General features: G+C 40.1%; 1 protein-coding gene across 11 annotated transcripts in view; it reads right to left on the bottom strand.

Moving 5' to 3' along the window:
* LOC110973361 (tyrosine-protein phosphatase non-receptor type 4-like) overlaps positions 1-8,572 on the bottom strand; it is a 46,188-nt gene extending 37,616 nt beyond the window's left edge. For 4 of the 11 annotated variants that reach the window (XM_087147679.1, XM_087147678.1, XM_087147673.1 and 1 more), the window contains exons 1-2: positions 8,416-8,571; positions 5,091-5,183 (exon numbers count right to left, since the gene is read on the bottom strand). The gene's annotated coding sequence lies outside the window, so the exon portion shown is untranslated. Of the gene's footprint in view, positions 1-5,090; positions 5,184-6,924; positions 7,133-8,411 lie in introns of all 11 variants that reach the window. The other 7 variants (XM_087147682.1, XM_087147681.1, XM_022224111.2 and 4 more) reach the window with 5 other exon arrangements.
* Between the last annotated feature and the right edge of the window lie 1,020 nt (positions 8,573-9,592).

The raw sequence follows: 9,592 nt of genomic DNA on the forward strand, positions 1-9,592 counted from the left end.
TAATCTGAAAATACATACCTGTAGCATTCACAGAAACCAGTAAATATGCAGACCTACAGTGGACATGTACATGTAACTGTCCCTAACATTAACAAGTAAAGGTAATAGTGCATGTACTTACATGTACATGTTTAGGTACACGTGTGCTCAAGTGACACAGAGCCATGAAATAAATATGGGAAACAGGAAGTAAGGTTGGTGTCCCAACCACAAAATGGGTCAGCTGGGGTCAGGGGAGAGAAATGGCTGTGGCAGGAAATTACAGCTTTGTTGGTGTGGAGTACACCAGAAGGGCCTACATACATGTACAGTGTACATGTACATGTATACTGTACATGTACATACATACAGTATGAAGGCCACCCTACAGTGTAAACAAGGGACCTCTACAGGCTCTAGCAGGTGTTGGATCATTCCCCAGTGGGGGGTGGGAGGGGGAAGCTACTGTGCCTATGCTGGGATGACCAGGAGGGATGGGTGGTTGGGACATGTCATGGGACAAGTTCAGGACAAGTGTGTGTAAACAAATGACAAGTGGGTCATTCTATAAATTCAGGGTTCAAAAATGTGACAATTTTGTGTCCTTGTTACATCTGACCTGTGTCATTTGGCAGGATATATCACTGGAAATTGATTTCAAACTATTTCTATTTGTTTGCCAGGTATTAATTTGCATCAATTCATCACTCTTGAAATTGGAAAATCCGTTCTGATTTTACAAAATCATATGTTGTCAGGTGTGACTGAGACGCCAAACAAATTCGACCCCTAATTTACAGAATGACCCGAATGGATAAGTCTTTTCCTGCTCACCTCCAGAATACAACTAAACAAGATAGTATACGTACCAGTCCATGTATGTGATCAGGTGAAACTAGTACGGAGGTACACATCTAACTCGACCAAGTTTTGAAGTTAGGATTTTCTGTGGGTGAACTGAATTCAAACTGTGCGGACAGCAGGTTTGGGGTTTCATAAACTTGTCTGATTGTGTTGAGGTGCAGAATATTTTCAGAGTGTTTCAATGAAGAATGGACAAGTTCACTTTTTAGAGTGGACTTGTAATTGCTCATTCAGAGGAATGATGCAACACTGTCACAACTTGTGTGGAGCAAGTTAGTAAACGATTACAGTACATGTACAATGTACGTACATTTCACTGTTCCTAGGTCCTGCGACTCTAATGCAAGTATCTTTCACACACCTGGACTGGGGTTAACACTGCAAAATTTTCCGAACTGGACAAAAATTAAAAAAGCGAAGCTAACTGATAATAAAGTACATTTCTAGTCAGTTTGTGGTGTGCACACTGTATTTGCCAAAACGAAGGCACATGAACATGTATATATCAGGATGGTATTCCACAATCCCCTTGGCCCCTTCGTTCTGGGTGAGGGTAAAGACAAGTGTGTCTTGGAGCTGTGCAGTGACACTTGACAACAATCCAAACACCCCCTCAATCAAGCAACAGCTGTCTCTCCTCCTGACGACTCTCTTCAAGGACTTCAATTTCACTCTTGCCATGGTAAGAGAGTCTCTCACTAGTGGAGAATAGAATTCAATTTGACTGAAAAATGCTCTTGTGTGTTTTTGAGGAATCTGATAATTTGTGGCGTACGACCTCATAGAAGTTTGAAAAACTCCCCAGTCACACACATGATGTACCATGGCTGTAACTTTTCAATCTTTAAGCAAGGGCATCAAACAAAATTCTGTACACATAAAGCATAAGATTATTTTAAATTTACCAAAAAAAAAAAGGTGCTGACAACTGACCCCAAACAACAGTTAACCTCTTGCTTATTGGACAAGTTTGTTGGTTGGTTGCCTCATTGTGCCCCGCTATTTGTTTGTGTGTTTGATCGCACTTGGGTTGCGGGGACAACTTTCTGGAGTTGCCAAAAACCTTGCCAGAATATAATTTGTTTGGGTGAGGCATTAGGATAACCTAGCCCAAATCTCAAAATAATAATCTTCAGACATACAATAATCTATTCAGTCTTTCCAATTCCCCCGGCGCATTACACCTGTACTAACCTGAAACGACCGACAGGAAAAACAAATTTCACTCCAAACCTCCCACCCTCTATTTAATAATACTCAATCCCCGCCCAGGGCTAGGATTGGAATAAGAAGGAAGGCTGTTGAATAGTTTAACGACGTGTTGTTGGGGGGGATAGCTGAAATGGCTGAACAAATGAATGGATTGGCATTTGATCGGGTACAAAATGAAATTCTCATTTCCGCTGGTTAAACAAAAAAATTCATGTACATGTAAAGTACCCTTACAACATGTACATGTACATATGTACGTACATGTATGGGGCCTTATGTACAGGTAAATGGATGTGTGCAAAGTACATACACCTGTTAATTGAAATGATTAATTTTGTCTATTGAATTGATTGAGTAAGATTTCAGTGTTGCTGCGAGAACTGACGATGCAATTTCTTTTCCATATATACATTTATTTATAATACATGTACATGCACGTGTGTGCTGACAAAAAGGCCTGTTTGACAATTTATTTTGCGTGTACATCATTGAAGCGCATCAGTATGCCATAACAGGAAATATTCATAAATCACGACTATCTAAATTGACATAAATTTACAAAATAGACTCGGTATCACGGTGTTTCAAAAAAGGGTTTGACCTCCTCTCACCATTTTGGAGACGGACTTTGTCCATCACCTGCATTAGCTATCTTCTTGGAAAAGATCCAAGGAGTGTTGTTATGTGCATTTGTGTCAACACACTGTGAAGTGAACAGACACTTCAGAGGACTTTCCTGTGCTACACAAACTCAGGACAGGAAATGTATGAATACAATGTATGGATACAATGCCAGAAAAGCTATTGTTGCATACAATTTGTCCAAATGAGATTGAAAGCAAGTGACTGAAGCCTGGCATTTCTATGTGCCTGTGTGATTGGACTAGTCCCCAACAACAGCACCGATACGACAGAATGCTGCGTTCATGTACACGCACATGTACACCTCTGTGTACACAGGCATCTGTGATATGCACGCATTGTATACTGTACACCGCCATGTTCCATGGAGACTATATGGCATTGAAAAGCATTCCTTGGTGGTGAGATCACAGACTCGGGGTGAAATCGACCATGCAACAAGGACAATGGCAAACGAAGGGTACAAGCGGAATTACAACTGGCTGTGACACACTACACTTGAACCCAGTGATCCTGTGTAGGGATGATAAATGAAGACATCAAGGAAATAATTACACTTGTTCCCAGGGTGACCTAGGATAATATAGGGGGAAATGGGAAGCGTGGAAATTTATGAGACTTAAGAGGAAAGAGTTGTCCATTCTGATTCATGACAGCTGCGGGTAATGTTAATTGTTACTTCCACAGAAACAGGTTCCAGTCCCTCTCCCCGAAGAAATAATGATTTGGCTTGGGACTCTTCATCAGGGACTTTCTGCCGACAATATACTCAGGTTCTGTTTTCTCATGAAAGAATTACGAACATGTTTCGAGGATGTCTGTGTACTTTTTCTTTGACACAATGAAAATACAGACGTTGCTAAGAATAACAGCAGAAGTCCACTGGAGAAACACTGTCACAAAGTGTAACAGGTGCCTTTCGGTAATTGATACATTGTAATACACCCCATGTGCACAGGAGCCAGAGTGTTACAGAAAAAAAATCTAATCTGTTCATGTTTGGCCCAAATTTATTCCATCACAGCTTACATTTGAAGTGCAAAATTGACTGAAAATCTTGTGCTTGAAATGAGTGCGTGGTAGAAGAGGCACATTTACTCACACAACACAGTATCACAGAAAACGACTAAACACAACAGTCTTCTGTGATTCTTCATGTAGCTAAAAATAACTGAAGCTGTCAAAATTGGAGTGAAGCGCTCTGTATACCATGTACGTAGTAAGATTACATGTACATGTACATACAGTAGTCAGACATGTACATGCAGCCCAGCGGCACCGTGCATGTGGGTTCTTAATGATATGAGTGGTACTGGTCAAAACAATTAAATTTATGGCAAGATGTCTGAAATTTATGAGTATATTTCTATGCTGGACAAATCCAAAATGAAGGAGGACCTATGAATGATCAAACTTTGCTTAAGAAAACATCCATGACAGAGATTAAATCAGCCTGTCGGTCCATAATAATGCAGCAATTTCATGGCCCAAGGGAGAAATAAGGAAGAGTGAGGGGTTGGCAGAAAATAGCAAATGGTGAACACGGCGAGGACAAATGAGCGGTGATAATCACCAGCGGAGGGGAGGGGGGAAATGAGGAAAGCTGGAGCACAACACTGGCTAGCACTGGCAGTTAGCTCGCTGATTAGACCTCTGGTCAGACTGGGGGTTTTTATGAGGTGGGACGATACGGCAAGATGACAGAACGAAGAAGGAAAAAAATCAAGGTAGAAATGAAAGGTGATGCGGAGCAGTGGACATGAGCATCTTGCTGCCTGAAAGAGACAATGCAGCAGGTGTATCATGTTGGTTTTTTTCCTTCAGAACTTGGTAAACATACACATACAGTGTATAGTACTGATAAATAAAGATAACATTGGCTTTGACACCAAATTAATTACCAAGAATTCTACATTTAATGAACTTAGCAGCACATCTTGCCTGCAGGTTGAAAATACTGCACACCAAACTACATGTATTAATTTCTAACATTTTGTATGGTAACACTCTGCTGATAATGACTCACACAATTACATAGGCATATCACATTACATTCCAGCTAGTTCAGTTCTTCATTTAGGTTAGCAGAACATCTGTTGCTCAGGGGAGAAAAAGCAACATTCGTGCTAACTACGGTTATTAAAATGAAATACGTAGGCTTGCTTGGGACAACTGCTTGAATTTAAGCAAAAATGTTCACTTTGAAATTGTGTTTAAATGAACACAGTTCAGCTTCCTTGCATGTTTAAATAAGGGCAATTAGCGGCTCTTTAGAGTTGACCTCCACAAACAATGGCCAACGATTTGAGCACATTAGGGTAACAATCCAGTTTATTCCCGGCAATGATTCAATTTACCTGATGTACAACGTGCAATACGGCCCAAGCCCTTACCTACCTACAGGTACAAACTGCAGACTAAATGGGACGCTTGTTGGTAATGACTTGCATGTGTCTTGGAAGGAACCGTGAGTCACAAGTCGGATGCTGTGGTATGGGAAACCATTTAAAAATGAGAGTTCTATTTCTGAACCGAGATGAAGCGACTCAACTGTGCAGATCTGTGCGACACGTGTGCCAAACCAATGTGTTGGATTCCCCTGGCTGAGCCATGATAACGGTGTCAGAACTCCCCAATATGTGGTCAAGGAATATTCAGGTGCGGTTCTTGCTTCAGAATTCAGCGGTTGGGATGGAAGGGGTAAGGGTAAAGGAGACAGGGGAAGAAAAAATGAGAGGGGGAGGGGACTTTATCAATTAGGGATGGGTCATCAATCATTTCTTAGGACTTGATGCCACAAATTTCTTTGGGAAATTGGAATCTAGTAAAAATGTCTCACAGAACTGTATCCAATTGTTATTATCTGGGAAATGTCATTCAGTGTATAAAGCGACTCTCTGAGAATGGTTCAACTTTTTTGTGTGTCATTAACACAAAGTTGGGGTTAAAGGCCAGGTGAAGCAAGGATGTCCTTAAAACTTGTTTCATTATTAAAATGTTGTGTTGGCACAGGCTTTACAAATGACAAACATTACCATGACTTGCCAAACAAGGGTTTAACTCAGCTACATGTACGTTTGCTTACTGGTGTTTACATATGAATTTAAAATGTCAATCAAAGTATTCCGGTAATTTTATACACACTATAACAGTCAATAAAGCTCTATACAGCACATAGTACATGTGTGTGTACATGAAAGCTATCACAAAAACTGGCTGGTTACGCTATACCCGTACCCTTATTGAAAGCTAAAAACTGGCCGTCAAATGAAGAAAACTGAATGAAGTTTTAACGATGGTAATCAACATTGCCTTGTGCATAGTGAGTGGTGTACATTGTCCGCAATTCTTAAGAATCCTCAACTTTAGAAATTTTAACATAGATTAAGGCAAGTTAAGTTATCTCTTTTGAGGCAAGTTTTGGTAGCTGTTGTCCCCATTTATGCCATTCAATCAGCACAAAAAAACTGTCCCCCCCCAAAAAAAATTTCCGACCTACTGACCCAATTTCTGAGAGCCAGTAATTGGAAGAACTGTTTTTTGGGGGGCCTGATAGGACACGGTTTCTTTTTTTTAAACTTTATGCAGAAAAAAATTAAAATAAAAATGCAACTATTTCACAATATGCCTGTATACATATATATCACAGATATTACAAACTCTTTCAGTACAAAGTGAAATGTACATAACTACATTTTGAGCGACGTTTCAACTGAATCAGCAAATGACCAGTGGGTAAACTTATGGGTTTAGTTCAGCAGCTGGAAATGTCTAAGGACCGCGCTTCCTGTTGTTGGATCAGGCGCTCGATAAGCATACCCTGTGATTCATTTCCCTGTGTACCCATCGTTTTCCCCAATCCCCCCCCCCCTTCCCTATTCCCCCTTCCCCATACGTTGAATATCAGACATGACTCATGGTCCAGGATTAGGTGACTGAACCGAACGTGAAACCCATTAGAATCAGTATGAAAACGCTTGTAAAAGTTGATGAACATCATCACTGAAGACGAAACACCGACTAAAACACAGGAAGAGTCTGGAAAAAGACAAGACTCACTGAAGTAGCACGTCAATAAAAAGTTCCTGATTTTACAGCAACATTTAAGTATTCCTTTGTTTTCTTTTACCTGCATTTGTGCACTTCTATGTCCTAAATAGTTGAGGCACTATAAAAAGGAAATATAAAATAATACAACACGAAAATTTTGCAGACAAATGGCTGTACCTGGGTACTTTATCTTTTGAGTTGGATGTTGGGTCACGCTTCAAACATTCACTGAGTTAATGTTGGAGCCTGGGGCACAAGCAGTGACCTTGACACTCTGAGGTCATATCCTCCATGTGTGGTCTAAGTGCAGAAGTGGTGTGAACAGCATACAACAAGAGACCTCTCTCTCCTGGACTGTTGTGATTGTGAAATGGAAGTGCCTTGCCTTGGGGGAGAAGGGAGGCTACAGTCTGAATACCATGCTCAGGAAAATCACTGGTCCCAGAGACTATGGGAAATATGAAGCCTCTGTTGGAACATGCTTGGAATAATGGCATATTGTCCAGCATGTTTTAAAGGTTCCTAATTTCATTTGTAGAAAAATTACAATGAGAATTTGACTGTGTATTACATCAAATTGTGGGAGATTTCAATACAAATATATTAAGTATAATGTTTCAGTTATGAAGGCGAAAAAATGTTGGAAAGACAAAAGAGCTCTGTATTACAAGGAAAACACTAAGATGCCCCCATGCACAAACTTATGAGACTTGTATGAAAAAAAAACTGACAATACCCGAGTGTTTTCTAAGTAAATGCTTCGGACATTTCTTAACTGTTTCACTTCCGGAGGGCTGTTATAACTTTTTAAGGGAAAATTAGTGTTGTCAGTACATGTACATGGGACTCTTTCCAAAACATTTTTAAGTGATGATAAAATTCCAAGGATCCTTCTGTTATCAACAAATTTGATTTCAAAATACCCATTTAGGGCCTTCCCTAATGAATTTCAGTTAATTTTGTCAAAACATTCCCATTACTGACAGAAAGCATTTCACAACTTCCACTGTAATCTAGGCCTAAACAAACTAGGCTAGACACTTCCAAGAACTTAAGCAGGCGATTTGACGTTCTTGCATGCCATCCAAGACTAACCCTATAAATTATAGTATAAAAATTTTTTTTTAAACAGCATTAAAAACAAGAAACAAATGACTAAAAAACAGGCTAAAGAAAGGAATGTACTGTCGTCATGGTAGTGCAGACATCATTACTGTTGAGCTAAACATTCTGATTGCTAAATTGTATTAAAAATAGAAAATTTTTTACATTTTTCTTCAGGTTTTCTTATCAACATACCTTGCTCACATGCCTTAACCCTAACCCCCTAGGGACCATTGAAATCCAGCATTAACCATAACCTTGCTGGGTTCAGCATGGTTAAGGTTAATGTAAAAAGAAGTGGTATGCAAGTATTTCAAACAGAGCGATTCCACGTATGCCCTGATCCCTGTCAAGAAATGCAACAAGTTGAGAATGGTTGCTCGTCTTGAGTTTACTCCGTACACTGCACGCGTAGGCCTATTTACATATTACTGACAAGGCCTACCCATCGAACAGCCATACATGATAGTGATACAGTACACGTTCCTTGCTTTGGGTTGCACGTCCACACAAATTTCCCACAAAACACACGCTGCTAAACAGACAAGCCAAGAACTTACGTACGTGTCTTTGTGCTGTGACTGACCTCCCTATATATCCAATTTTGGAGCGAATGACTTCAACAGAATGCGAGAAAATCGGTTTCGTCCTAAAAAGTTCCGCTCGCATTTAGCTGTGAAAATGTTAATGTTTAACATGACAAGCACTGGTTTCCAAATTCATCACACATGCACTGTACATGTACTTTACCATACTGCTAATAAAAATGCCACAGGAAGCTAGCAGAGCACCAGCGAAAATGAAGCTTATGGGGCACTATATAGGACACTGCGCACGTACGCGAGACGTATGCATGCACCTGTCCTCAACTGAAATTTGCTTTTTAACGAAGTATTAAAAAAAGGGGAAAGGAAAAAAAGAACAATTGCCCGGTAACTTAACCAACAAACATTAAGAGAAAAGGTCTTGCTTGTGAGTTGAGGATGGAGACAGAAGCTCCTTAAAATAATTAGGCAAATTAGACCGAGTTGCAGCAAGGTTGATAGAGGGCGCCCTAAATTATTTGCGGCTCTGTTTGCGCAGGTTAACGATTAGCGCCACAGATTCGCGCGGTTAGTGAACTTGATTGAGGGCGGCATAATAAGCCAACAGAGCTCAGCGACATGTAGCTCTCGTCCGCAGAGAGAGCAATAAAAGCAGTCGCTCGTTACGTCATAAAGTTGCTAAAATATCCGTTATTAAATGCTTACAATATCAGATAATCATTTTGTCTTTACCAGTCTCTTTTCTAAAGAAACAATAAAATGATAATTCAAAATTCAACCTCAAGTTAGAAGATTGATGAGGTCGGCCTGTTATTTCCATCCTAGTAGCAGTGACAGCCGATGATTTTGTCTGGAGTGTAAAATGAAAATGCCGAACTGTAACATTGTCATGTTGGTTTGCATTTTTCATCTCTAAATTTTGTTTCTTCCATTAATAAGACGTGCAACAAAACAAAGGATCGCAATACATCCGAATGTCGATGGATAAGTTTGTTTTTCAAGATAATGGTTCCGATCAAGCCTCAGTGCAATGCGTCTCCGGCATGTGACATAAACATAAATAAGTAGGTCACCTGATACATTGCGATGGATATCGTACACGATCATGTGATGGTGCTTTGCTTTTGTTGATTGGCTGAAAGTCATGGCCCCATAATATACGCAGGCGCAGTTCAATCGTGACCTCGAAGCTGTGA

This window comes from Acanthaster planci, linkage group LG17, assembly GCF_054643075.1.
Source record: "Acanthaster planci isolate LZ-2023a linkage group LG17, COTS_SCS, whole genome shotgun sequence".
Classification (NCBI taxonomy): Eukaryota; Metazoa; Echinodermata; class Asteroidea; order Valvatida; family Acanthasteridae; genus Acanthaster; species Acanthaster planci.